Here is a 13746-nt window from a genome sequence, read left to right on the forward strand (position 1 = left end):
TGGGGCTCAGCCGGCTGCAGAGCGAGCCAGGCGGTGGGCGAGCCAGGCGGTGGGCCCCGCGGTCAGCGCCCGGGGAAGGCTGCCCCGGGGCTCCTTCCGGACGCAGAGGCCCTGTCAGAGGAGTTCATAAGTTCCCCGCAGCTGTCGCTTCTCAGACGCAGGGGCTAACTTTGGAGCAGGGTTGAACTCCCGGCTGAGGGCGGCGCCAAACCTCCTTCGGAGCCGGCCGCGGCGGCGCGGGGCAGGAACGGGGACCAGGTGAGCCCGCGGCTGGGTTCGGGTGCGTGCGGGGCATCTTTGGCCGGGGGACGAGGGCCCGAGAGCCGTCCGGGCGAGCCTAACGGGGCAGGCGGCGGGACCTCAGGTGCGTGCACGCCCTGTGTGAGAGGTACCAGGTGAGCCGACGCGCCCGCGGAGTGCGAGCCGGGTGAACCTGCGCCGGTCGTCAGGTGGCCTCGGGGGCTCGAGCGGTTCGGGCCGAGCGAGTGGGAGCCGCGGGCGAAGCGGCTCTTGACCCCCGGGCAAGGTGTGTCTTCCAGGGCCCTGGGCAGGTGGCGCTTGAAGGGACCTTCCGCCTAGTGGTTCGGCGGTTTTAGCAGTGGAACAGGTTGCGTCCCTGAGGCGGCGGGCGGGAGCTGGCGCCCAGGACCTTGGCTAAATGCTGGGGTGGTACCGGGGCCAGCGCTCCTGAGTTTCGAGTAAATGCTGCACCAGGTTGGCATGGGGCGAGGCTGGCATCAAAGAAGCAGGGAGTGCGGGCTCGGGAGTTAGACTGGACGCGGAGACGCAGAGGTGTGTGAAGGTCCAAAAAGAAACGGCTCGGCAACGCGGTGGACGCGGAGCGGGGTGCTGGGGAGGGAGCTGCGCGGGCCCCACGGACGCCTGCGGGGTGGCCGGGGAGGTGGTCGGCGCCGAAGCCCCCGGTTCCCGTCCATGTTCGGAGATTCTCACTGGCGCGTGAGGACTGGAAGCGCGCGTACTGCGCGGGCAGCGAGTTTCCTTTGGACACTCGACCAGATGGCGAGATGCAAACATTGCATTCATTGGATTCGGAGAGAAGTTGCCAGGCTGTGTGTTTCTGAACCAGAGAAACAAGTGACAGTCTCTAGGCGAACTTTGCGTGTAAAGAAGCAGACCGAGGTGCTGTGAAGCAGTAAGATGAATTATTTAGACTGAATCAACAGTGTGCTTTGCTGTCCTTGTATTTGATGTGATTCAAGAACGTGTCCGTTTGTTTTCAACAGGTAGCTGCCCAAGTAGATAGGATTATAAAATGCCCTCGTCATTTGAAATGCATGCAAAAGCCACGTAGAACATTTGCTAAACCTTGAAGTGAGAGAAATAGTCCTAAAAGCTTAGCTGCAGGTACCTGCTTTTCGTAGCATCGGTCCGCAGTACGCAGCTCACATCTCCTACCTCAGTCTTGCCTGTTATACCTAGCTCTCATACTACCAGTTCTAGGATCCTGCTAGGTGCACCTGTGAAAACCCAGCCTGTTTTGTTTAAAAACTTGCCTGTTCTGCTTGGTGTTTTTAGAAACTGGGAAGAGGGGGGAAAGGAGCTTACCCTCCAGGAGTTAGCCGTGGCAGGACAGCCTCCAGTTGGAGGGGGTTGGGGCACTCCAAGTAAACGAATGAATAAACAAATCTTCACTAAGAACAGGGAAGGAAAGTTAGCTACCAGGGAAGGTGGCTGTCATTCGATTGAGAATTCTCTCCTACTGCAAAGTTTCGGTTGGAGGATGGTAACTGTTGATGTAAGATTGCTTTTGTGGGGCTGGTGCGGTGCAGGCTAATACTCCCCCCTGTGGCAGGAACATTCCATATGGGCACTGGTTTGAGTCCTGGCTGCGCCACTTCTGATCCCACTCTGTGGTTTTGGCCTGGGGAAGCAGCAGAGGATGGCCCAAAGCCTTGGGACCCTGCACCTGCCTGGGAAAGCTGCAGCAAGCTCTGGCTGCTGGTTTCAGACTGGCTTAGCTCTGACTTTTGAGGTCATTTGAGGAATGATGACCAACAGGTGGAAGATCTCTCTGTCTGTCCCTCTTTCTCTCTGTAACTGGTTTTCAATAGATTAGTAGATTAAAAAATAAATAGATTAGAAAATAGATTAAAAGAAAAAAGAAGAAGGCTTTTTGAGCAGCCGCAGTAACCAGAGTGGATGTGTACCCTAGTGGTTTTGATGCCGTCGAAGATGCCTGCATCCCATACCTGGGTTCAGTCCCGCTTTAGCTGCTGATTCAACTTAACAGATGCCGACCTGAGGAGGCTCCGTGACAGCTCAGGTATTTGTGTTCCTGTCCCTCATATGGGAGACCCGGATTGAGCCCTTGGCTCATGGCTTTAGTCCAGCTCAGCCTAACCCTGGCCTTTGCGGACGTTTGGGGAAGCTCTCGCATTCTGTCTGCCTCTTAGGTAAATGAGTGCATAAAGCACGTTGTGTGTGTCTGCTTTTGATCTTTCTGGTGTGAATAGAGGATGGAGAATGAGGGAAGAGCCATGTGCCTCTCACTAGCAGTCAGTTGATCATGCCGAGCCACCTTGGGTGGGACTTAGCAGAATCCTGGAGGTAGAACAGCTTGCAAGAGAACCCAGTAGTGTATGGGTGCTTTTGAAGACTGTTGAAAAATTATTTTATTTGAAAGGCAGATTGGCAGAAGGAGACACACACACACACACACACACAGAGTCTGTTCACTGGTTTACTCCCCCAAATGACTGCAACAATCAGAGCTGGGCCGGGCCGAAGCCAGGAGCTCCATCTGGGTCTCCCAGGTGGGTGCAGGGGCCCAAACACGTAGGCCATTCTCTGCAGCTTCCCAAGGCCACAAGCAGGGAGCTGGATAGGAAATGGAGCAACTGGGACTCAAACTGCTGTTCATATATGTGAATGCTTACCCTACTATGCCATGGTTTTGGCCCTGAAGACATACGTTATTTATTATTATTTTAAAGATTTACTTATTTTTTTTATTGGAAACACAGATTTTTCACAGAGAAAGAAAAAGAAAGATCTTCCATCTGCTGGTTCACTTCCCATGTGGATGCAATGACTGGAGCTGAGCTAATCTGAAGCCAGGAGCCAGGAGCTTCTTCCAGGTCTCCCGATGAGTGCACAGTCCCAAAGCTTTGTGTGCAAGGCAAGGATTTTGGTGAAAGACATGCTTTCAGTTCATTTCAGGCTATGCTTTAATCCAAGGTACAGGGGGTCTTCTCTGTGGGGAAGGCTTTTGAGATGGTTGTGATTTCTTTCGTAATAGCTTATTTAATCATAAGCAGGATGTATTACAGATTATTGATTAATTTATTTGATGTGTATTTTTTGCAAGGATTTATTTAGTTGTTTGGACTTCAGAGTTACAGAGAGAGGGGGGAGAGACCAAGTGAGAGATCTTCTGCCTACTGGTTTACTCCCCAAATGGCTGCGACAGCTGAAATTGGGTCTGAAAACAGGAACCAGGAGCCTCTTACTGGTCCCCTCCATGTGTTCAGGGATCCAAGCAGCTGAGCCATCCTCTGCTGCTTTCCCAGGCACATCAGTAGGGAATTCGAGTGGAAATGGAGCGGCCGTGACTTTGGTGCTCATATGTGATGCAGTGTCACAGGAAGCCTTCCAGGCTACACCTCAGTGCTGGCCTCCAGTGATATATTTTCTGTGTTTACAGTGGGGGTATTTTACTGCTTTACATTTATTCTGCTTATTGTGCACTGTGAAGTTACTGCCTGAACTGTGTGCTGCGGCAGCGCAGGTTAAGCCACGGGTTGTGACACTGGTTTTCCCATATCAGAGTGCTGATGTAAGTCCTGGCCACTCTGATCCAGCCCCTTGCCTAATGCAAGGGAAGGTAGTGAAGGACCCGGCTGTTTATGCTTCTGCCGCTCCCGCAGGAGGCCAGCCTGGCGTCCCTAGCTTTGGCCTGCCCTAGCACTGGTTGTCAAGGGCATCTGGGCTGTGAACTAGCAAGTGGAAGATCTCTCTACTTTTCTTACTCTTCATACACCTTTCCCTCTGTCTCAATATATTGTCTCAATATATTTCTCCATAGTTTTACTTTTTCTTTTCCGTTGGTATATTTCTTTACAAATATCTATAAAAGCAACTTAGCTCTTTTGTCCTGTCATAGTACTCCTTGGCACAGGTAATGCATTCTTTCTATTATTATATTTATTATTATTTTATGTTTTATCATTTATTCTTCTTAATTTTGTTTATTTTATTGGAAAGGCAGATTTTCAGAGAGAAGAAAAGACAGAGGGGAAGATCTGCTCTCTGATGATTGACTCCCCAAGTGGCCATAATGGCTGGAGTTGAGCCATTCTGAAGCCACTAGCCGTAAGCTTCTTCCAGGTCTCCCATGTGGTGTAGGGTCCCAAGGCTTTCCCAGTCCACAAGCAGGGAAGTGGATGGAAGTGGAGCATCAGGACATGAACCAGTGCCCATATGGCATTTTGGCACATTCAAGGCGAGGATTTTGCTGCTGAGCCATCACACTGGGCCCATCAACTATTCTTCTGTTGTGGCTACTTAGGATCTTTCCCATTGCTGCGCTTTTATTCCTGTAGGAGATACTCCCCTAAGTGAGACTCTTGGGACCATGGTGATGTGTGTTTCCCATTTTAAAGGCTATTTTCCACAAGATTGTAAATATTCTTACCCCATAGTTATAGGAGATGTGCATTTCCTCATCAGTGTTAGCTGCATTTGTTCTTCCAGCTAGTGATTTTGGACATCTGCCTTTATGCATATAGGTTGGTTATTCATATCATTTGCCTCTGTATCTTATGGACTTAAATGTGTCGGCTTCCTAAAGACCACTATGCAAGGACAAAGCAGGAGGCAGCAGAGTGGAGCAGGTGGCGCAGGCACCAGATTGATGTGGACAAGGTAGTTGTCTGTCTGGTCTCTGGGCAGTACTTGCCATCGCTGCTGATTGGCCTTTCTGCTACCCATCTGCATGTTCCTGGGTCACGTTCAAGGCCTCGGAGTTGTGTAACTCCACAGGTCACATTCACATGATCAGTGAGTGATCAAGAAGTGATCTCACAGGTTGGGCTCCTGGACCTATGTGTGGCTTTCAGCACTTAGACCATGGCGTAATGACCGCTATGTGGTTAGAGTGGTGCTTACTAAGCTGTAGTTGCCTAGTGCCTGGTATTTGGGATGGAACTGAATCTCCAAAACATTAGCTGATGGAGTGCTTGCAGGAGCTTGTAGGTCTCAGAGAACATGATAGGTAAGAGTGTGTGTGTGTGTGTGTGAGAGAGAGCATGTGTGTGCTTGTGCATGTGAAAATGGCAGGCCCTAGGACTAGCTTTCAGAGCTGCCTCCAGGATGGAGACTCCCAGCAGGCTAGAACCTTCTTCTCTCTGCTGTTCTCTGTCCATCTGACTGGATCATTGTCCTCTGAGAACTCCTGTCCACAGCTCCAGGGGCCTGGGAAGGGCAGGGGAATTACATCAAATGAGGCCAATGATGCCTCGTAGCATTGAGTTCGGGATAGATGGATTTTTGTCCTGTGTGTGATCATCAGAATTGGAGCTGGCATAGCCCCAAAGGCAGCACTCAGAAGAGTCAAGATGCAGAAGACCAAGAGTGTGTGTGTGTGTCTGCTGGGGTCTCTGCGGTGGGTGTGGAGGACATGAAGCTATGAGGAGAGCTGCTGCCCTGCAGGCAAGGCCAAGAGGATCTGTCCGCTGCTGGCAAGGCCCAGTGGATGTCTGCAAGCACCTCAAGACAGTTCCAGTCCCCTTGGCATGGACACCTGACCACCTGCTGAGAATTCTGTAATTGAGGCATTGTTTGCCTCTGCTGAGTTGGTTTTACTATCAGTGTGAGCTTGGAAGTTGATGTTGCTGATAACGTCTTGGCAAAAGGGCCTTTAACAATTCTTGCTGTCTCTGCTGCCCCCGTTGACCGTATGGCTGGAAGAGCTCGAGAATGTTTACACTAACATTGGAAAACATGCTGTTTAGGGTAGTAAGTCCATAGGTGTAGTGGGAATCTGTGTTTAGGGTTTTCTTTCCTTGATCTTTAGATTGCTTCTTCTGTGATGTCTCTCGCCTAACTGATTTAAGATTAACTTGTAGAATGAGGATTATAGTAGGAATGTGTCTCTGATTGATATGTGCCATCTATTGAGAACTTCCAGACCACAGGGCCACAGGGTCAGGATGGATATTGTCCTGCTTTAAGATGAAACAAACGGCAGAATTATCCTTGGAAACACCCACTTGACCATGACTTTAAAGAGTCTGTGCCAGAGTTTGTGACTGCCTCTGTATAAATAAAGGGGACAGCTTTCTTGCATTGTCCATTATGATTAGGAAATTGTAGTGGCCCATCTTTTTTCTTTTCTTTTCATGCCTACTCCACGCACCCTTCTTGAGCTCAGAACTCGGCTGGAGCTGGCTTCCGGCAGGTGCATGTGCATGGGCAAACACACATTGGGGTGCAGAGTTATGGGGTGGGGTTTGTGAGGAGAAACAAAATGGACAGCAGAAGGCAGACAGATAATATTTCATTAACTTATCCCTTTTCCTCTGGGAATTCATACAACAGATATTGGACACATTCAGGGTCCTCAACTGTTATGAGCTCTAGAAGCTCTCTGCAAGTCAGCTCCTGTGATCTCCCTCCAAAGCAGCGCTTACACACCCCTGCGCACTTGCAGAGCGGGCCTCACCACTCCCCGATAACTCCAGGCTCCTTGGCTCTTTGCCTGAAGTCTCAGAGGAAGAAAGATTTTCTAGAAAGACTCTCTTCATAAAGGACTATTACCACATTATAATTACTTTTTTTTTCCTCCCTTGAAGCTAATTAAAGCACCCACAAAGCCCTGAGCATCACCGTGCAAGGAGGCAGGGGCTGGGAGCGCCTGTTGGCAGAGCGCACATGAATGCCAGGTGAAGATTAGGAAAAAACCTCCAAGAAAGATAAAAGACGCAGTTTTCACTTTGAACTTGAAAAGCATCCACCCTGCATGGAAGTAAGAGGCTGAAGTTAAATGTAACAAAAACAAACAGAAAGCTTTCCGGACAATAATCGGAGGCATTTAGAGCTGGGGCTGTTCCTGATGTGCATAATGTATTTACCCTGGGGGCATTTTTGAATAGTCATTCAGTTGTTGTCATAATTCCTCTCCGAGGTATCCAGGCTGGAGATGTCCTGTTTCCCCCAACCCCCCAAGATGGCTGCACAGGAACCGTCTAGAAAAGATGTAAGAGTGGGCCCGGCACAATGGCTCAATTGGCTAGTTCTCCCTCTTCAAGCCCTGGGCTTTCATATGGGCAATGATTCTTGTCCCTGCTGCTGTACTTCCCATCCAGCTCCCTGTTTGTGGCATGAGAAAGCAGTCAAGGACGGCCCAAAGCCTTGGGACCCACATCAGAGACTAGGAAGAGGCTCTGTGCTTCGGATCAGCTCAGCTCTCTCTGTGGCAGCCACTTGGGGAGTGAATCAGCAGGTGGAGGATCTTTCTCTGTCTTTTGTCTCTATAAATATGCCTTTCCAATAAAAATAAATAAATCTTTTTTTTTTAAAGATTTATTCAGTTTATTACAAAGTCAGATATACAGAGAGGAGGAGAGAGAGAGGGGAAGATCTTCCATCCGATGACTCACTCCCCAAGTGAGCCGCAACGGGCCGGTGTGCGCCGATCCAAAGCTGGGAACCAGGAATCTCTTCCGGGTCTCCCACGTGGGTGCAGGGTCTCAATGCATTGGGCCGTCCTCGACTGCTTTCCCAGGCCACAAGCAGGGAGCTGGATAGGAAGTGGAGCTGCGGGGATTAGAACCGACGCCCATATGGGATCCCGGCACATTCAAGGCGAGGACTTTAGCCGCTCCTCCTTCCCATCGGGGCGTCGGGGTGAGTGCGGGTCTTGTCACAGGTGGTATTTTGCCAGGGTTTGGAGACTTCATTTTTCCATTGACCATCAACGTGAGTTTTGACCATTGAACACGAGTTTTCTGGATTGAAAGGTGTTAATCCTGTACATCCACATATATCTGCAGGTAAGCAAAAGTCTTTCCAAGAGAACTTCATGCATGCTTTCTCTCACTGACCCATTCTGCTAGAGAGAGGACTGAGCCTATGAGGTGCGAGTTGGTTGGTGTGCTCGGCTGGGAATACGCTTGGACTCTGGAGGGTATAAAGATTGAGCTGATTTTTTTCCTTTAATCTCTTTCTTCCTTAAAGATTTATTTATGAGTTTTATTGGAAAGGCACATTTACAGAGAGGAGAGGCAGAAAGATCTTCCATCCACTGGTTTACTCCCCAAGTGGCCACAAGGCCAGAGCTGAGCCAGTCCAAAGCCAGAGGCTCAGGAGCTTATGCTGGATTTCTTGTGTAGGTGCAGTGTCCCAGGCTTTGGGCCATGCTCAGCTGCTTTTATAGGCCACAAGAAGGGAGCTGAATGGGAAGTGGAGCAATCAGGACACAAACTAGTGCCCATATGGGATCCCAACACTTGCAGTGATGGATTAACCCATTGAGCTATAAAACATCAACCCCCGCCCCCGTGCCCACTGATTTCTTGTTTATGCCCTCCTGAGAGCAGTGCCAAGGAGAGTGCAGGGCAGCAGACCTGGAGGGAGCTTTACAGGGCTGCTTCTCTCCAACCTTAATGAAGGTGCTTCAAGCAGAACCCACCTTTGCCCCCAAGGCACAGGACTGAGGACTCTCACATTTCTCTTGTACCCTATGGTTTCCAGCGGTGTCCTGGTTGTTGGCCTCCAACCCATCTCCAGCACAATGCAATTCTTCAGCCTCCTTGTCCAGCTGTCTAGTGTTTCAGTTGCTACAGCATGCAGAACTTAACAACCATTTCCAGGTTGTTAGAATTATAATAAGGTATTCATTTCTATTTCCTTTTTGGGAGGGTGATTTATTTATTTTGTTGAAAAATCAGATCAGATTTCTGGTGAGAAGGAGAGACAGTGAGAAAGATCTTGCAGCACAGGTTCACTCCCTAATGACTGCAGTGGCTGGAGCCCAGCCGATCCAAAGCCAGGAGCCTGGACCCTCCTCCAGATCTCTCACGGGGTGCAGGGTCTCAAGGCTTTGTGCCGTCCTTGACTGCTTTCCCAGGCTACAGGCAGGGAGCTGGATGGGAAGGGGAACAGCCAGGAACACAAACCGGACCCAGTATGGGATCTTGGTGCTTGTAAGGTAAGGGTTTAACTGATTCATCATACCAAGCCCATTAGTTTTATTTCTTTGAAATGGAGCTGATTGAGAGAGACAGATGTCCCATCCACTGGTTCCATTTCCAAATATCCATAGCAGTTGAAACTGGGAGCTGTGAACCAGTTTGGGTCTCTTAAGTGGCTGTCAGGGAACCAAGTACTTGGGCCATGCCCTGCTGTCTCCCAGGAACTGCGTTAGTAGGAAGCTGAAATAGGAAGCAGAGCAGGACTCAGACCCAGGCACTCCAGCATGATACAGTGACTTGCCACTTTAATTCCCTGCACTGAATGCCCACCCCATTTCTATTTTCTATGCAAAAGTTGCCTTGTTTTGCCAAAACCACTTTTGCCAACACCTTAGGGGAATGTACTTGCACTACGGCTTTCTTGCTGTTTTTCACGAAGGGCCAGGCACAGCCTGCGTCCTATGGTGTGCAGTGTTGCTTGCTACATGGTTGCCTCTTAGCTTGCAGCCTGCCCTGCTGTGCTCTTCCAACCTGCGGCCAGCTACATCTCTACAAACCTATGTTCTGCTGCTCATGTTAGGCTCTGGTGAGAAGGAGTGTTAGCTGACAATGGCAGGTTCTTGGAGGACGATGGGCTTGCTGCAGTCTCACCTCTCTGCTTGTGGTTCCTGTGGCATCAACATCAGTCATAGATTTGCCATGTCACAGATGTTTCCTTCCATGAAGCAGCAGGATCCTGTTTGAAATATCTGCAACTCTCACAGCAGTGGTCTCCTTATGCCTGTCTGAGATGCCAGCACAGTGTTCTTGGTGCCTCGTCAAAGGGCTATGCCCCAGGCTCATTGCTCTTTTAAAAATTTAATATTTATTTGAGAGGAAGAGTGAGAAAGAGTGATCTTCTTTCTGCTGGTTCCATTTCCATATGCCCACAGCAGCCAGAGCTGAGCCCTGAGCCAGGAGCTCCATCCCAGTGCTCCATGTGGGTGAGTGGGAAGCATATTGCTTCCCAAGGTGTACACGAGCAGGAGGCTGTACGTAAGATTGGAAGCACAGGGAGGACTTGATCCGAGGTACTCTGATATGGGCATCCCAAGCAGTGGCTTACTTTTCTATGCCACAAGGGTCCCTCTCCCCCAGCATGCTCTTGACCACTCTTGGAGACACCTGCACCAACTAGCCCACACATCCCCTTCAAGGTCTGGGCCCCAGGTCTGCATTCTTTGTCTCTGAGCAGCTCAGGACAGCAGCTCCCAGGGAGCAGTTTGTCCTCTGGTTTCCAAGGAAGCACACCTTCCCTTGCTGTAGAACTTTCTCATGAAATGTGTCTCAGGAAAGGCAGTTCTCTGGTAATAGTGTTTTTGTTTGTTTGTTTTGTTTTTTGTTGTTGTTTTTTTAATAGTATATTAGACCACACTGATTTCATGAAGTGAGGGAAATGAACAGAAACAAGCTATCTTCCTGCTCTCTTTCCTTGCTCAGGGGGAAAGGCCCAGGTCTGTTTAGCTATAAGGTCATTTTTTGTTCCCAGGGAAACCCCAGGTCTCTGGGGTGACCTCTGAATACACGTGCTGTGTGAGTATAATGCAGCCCGAAAAGTCTTTCTTAGCTGTTCACATTTTACAAACTGGTGAAAAAGTGACACCCTGGAGAGATTAGTTCCTTCCCTCTAAAGCTGCAAAGTTTCTTTTCTTTTTCTTTTTCTTTTTTTCAGATGGTGTTGATAGCATTAGAATATACAGTGAGTCATGCGTATTTTTTTTTTCCTGCTTAAAGTCAGGAAAGGAGAAGAGGAAAGGAGAAGTAACACTCTGGGTGAATTTCATCAGCCTTAGACACCTGCCCCCGAGAAGCAGTCCTTGGAGGCACTCTTATCTGAGAACGCCACGGATTGTCTGGCAACTCCATGGTCGGATGATTCCTGTGGTGGCTGACTCCAAAGTGGACAAGCCATCCTTCAGAAGGTAGATAGCTCAGCCAGATGTGTTTGTTCGTGGAAATCTTTTGCTCATGGCTGAGCACCAGTCAGCCTTTGCCTGAGACCCTACTCCTCCCCTGTGACTTCTCTCTTCAAAACAGGGCAGTGATCAAGAGTGTGAACAAAAGCACATGACTGCGAAGAATCCGACAGACCGTCCTTTCTGTTGTCTCGGTCCTATGACACTGATGCCTTCCCTCGGTTGGAGCACAGCCTGAGATAAGGGCCTTGCTGCAGGCAGCTTAGCTGGAAAGTGATTGTGGGAGAAGGGTGAGTAGGCAGAGGAGCAGAGTTAGATTCTGTCAGTGATACTGGCTGATTTAGGTATAGGCTGCTTGGTGCAGGATGGTCAGTTGGCTAGAGTTGATACAAGGGGGCAAATTGATTTGAGACCCAGACGCTTGGGGTGGGGTGCTTTTCCCCTCAAGTTGTCCTTTAAAGAAATGGGGAATCACAAACAAGGGAAACGAAGGATAGGGCCAGCTGCATGTCGGCTCCCAGCCAGGCTGTAGGGGTTGGTTATTGCCGTCCTGCAGTCATAAATCCAGTCCTCTGGTCATGCCGAGGTGGGCAGATTGCAGCTTCAGCTGCCTTTCTCAAGGCCAGCTTCTGGAATCCTCAAGCAAGCATTTGCTGTTGAATTGAGCAGACACTATTTAGGCATTAGGTCAGCAGTTAGCTTTTGTACAACAGAATGTGGAAAAGGGAAGGAAGGTGTACAGGCTGGCCTCAGAGCTGTGGCTGCAGACTGCTGTATCTTTCTGTTGGCTCCTGTTGTGTGGAGGCTCCTCTTTGTCATGCCCTCTTGGCTGGAGCAGAGTGAAGTCCTCTGGGAACGTGGGAAGGTGGGATGCAGTCATAGCTCACCTGAAACTGCCCCCCTGAGGCAGCAGCTCCAACGGGAGAGGTTGGATGGGATGGACGGGTGGCTGGCATTGGAGTCCAGTTGCTGGCTCTGTCACTGATGAACCTGGAAATTTGGGGCAGATGTCCAAGTCACTCTCTCTGATCAGTGTAACAGAGATGGTAATAGAACTTCCGTTGTGGAGTATTGGGATAAAGAAGATTGGTTCTGGTTGTCTAACACCACTGCTGTAGTCTAAGCTGTGTGTAGACATCTGCTTCTTGTTTGGGCCAGGCACAACCTTTGTTTTTTTGCTTCCATAGTTCTCCAGGAAAATGTGGAGGCCTATGCTGGCACACACACGTATATTGTCTCTCTTGCCGCAGGGTCTTTCTGCTTGGTGGCTTCTCTGAGAGAACTCCACTTCCTCCCCCTGGATGCACACACGCTTTTCCTTCTCCTCTCTCATCCCTCGGCTTCTCTGCCCTCCTGCCCTGGTGTGTCCTTGGGATATGGAGGGACTGCAGAGCTCATACCTTCAACGTACCCTTCTGCTGCTACTGGCTGCAGTCCCATGAAACTACATCACACTGGACCACCTTAAAAAAAATTCCCTGGATCCCATTCTATTTGCTTGCCAAAATTTGGGAATATTCCGATGTTGTCACTGCTTAGATGAATGTTGGCACTTTCCGGGCTGCTCTAAATGCAGATGAGCCAAAGGGGGTCGGCAAATGTCAGTATTTGGGGGCCTACTTTCCAGATTGACTGCAGCTGTCCTAACACTTAAAGCTAGGGGAAAACACCATGCTTTCTGGCAAAATGGATATTTTCTAGACAGTAAGATGATAGTTTTTATCTTGGCTAACAGGGTAATCTAAGTTTCACATTCTAGTACAACAGTTATTCTTCATGGATGTTGTCTGATATATCCATTCTTTTCCTGGACAATTCTAAGCATTTTTAAAAGTTTTTTTATTGGAAAGTTATATATACAGAGAGAAGGAGACAGAGAGCAAGATCTTCCGTCCAATGATTCACTCCCCAAGTGGCCGCAACAGCCAGAGCTGAGCTGATCTGAAGCCAGGAGCCAAGACCCAGGGACCTCTTTAGGATCTCCCATGCAGGTGTAGGATCCCAAGGCTTTGGGCTGCCCTTGACTGCTTTTCCAGGCCACAAGCAGGGAGCTGAATGGGAAGCAGGGCCGCTGGAATACGAACTGGTGCCCTGGTGCCAATATGGGATCCCAGTGTGTGGAACGCGATGACTTTAGCTGCTAGGCTAGAGTGATGGGTCCAGTTCTAAACATTTTTTTAAAGATTTATTCATCTTTTATGGGAAAATCGATATACAGAGGGAGGATAGACAGAGAGCAAGATCTGCCCGCTGAGTCACTCCCCAAGTGGCCTCAGTGGCCAGAGCTGAGCCAACCCGAAGCCAGGAGCCAAGAACCAGGGGCCTCTTTCAGGTCTCCCATGCTGGTGCAGGATCCCAAGGGTTTGGGCTGCCCTTGATGCTTTCTCAGGCCACAAGCAGGGAGCTGGAGGGGAAGCAGGGCAGCTAGGACATGAAATGGCGTCCATATGGAATCCTGACATGTGCAAAGCGAGGACCCAACCACCAGGCTGCTGCACCAGGCCCTCAATTCTAAACATTTTAAACCAGGATTTAGTTATTTGTAAAACAGAGCAATAGAAAGGGACACATACAAATAAAGACTAAGTGTATCAATTTGTTCTCAAAGAAAAACTAAATATATTAATTGCTAACAAATT

General features: G+C 49.4%; 1 long non-coding RNA gene across 1 annotated transcript in view; it reads left to right on the forward strand.

The window, feature by feature from the left end:
* Positions 1-13746, forward strand: part of LOC131482537 (uncharacterized) — a 119913-nt gene continuing 106167 nt past the window's right edge. The window contains exon 1 of the long non-coding RNA XR_009247077.1: positions 1-258. This is a non-coding gene — a long non-coding RNA (uncharacterized LOC131482537). The remainder of the gene's footprint in view (positions 259-13746) is intronic.

The sequence above is a fragment of the Ochotona princeps genome, chromosome 18, assembly GCF_030435755.1.
Source record: "Ochotona princeps isolate mOchPri1 chromosome 18, mOchPri1.hap1, whole genome shotgun sequence".
NCBI classification, from domain to species: domain Eukaryota; kingdom Metazoa; phylum Chordata; class Mammalia; order Lagomorpha; family Ochotonidae; genus Ochotona; species Ochotona princeps.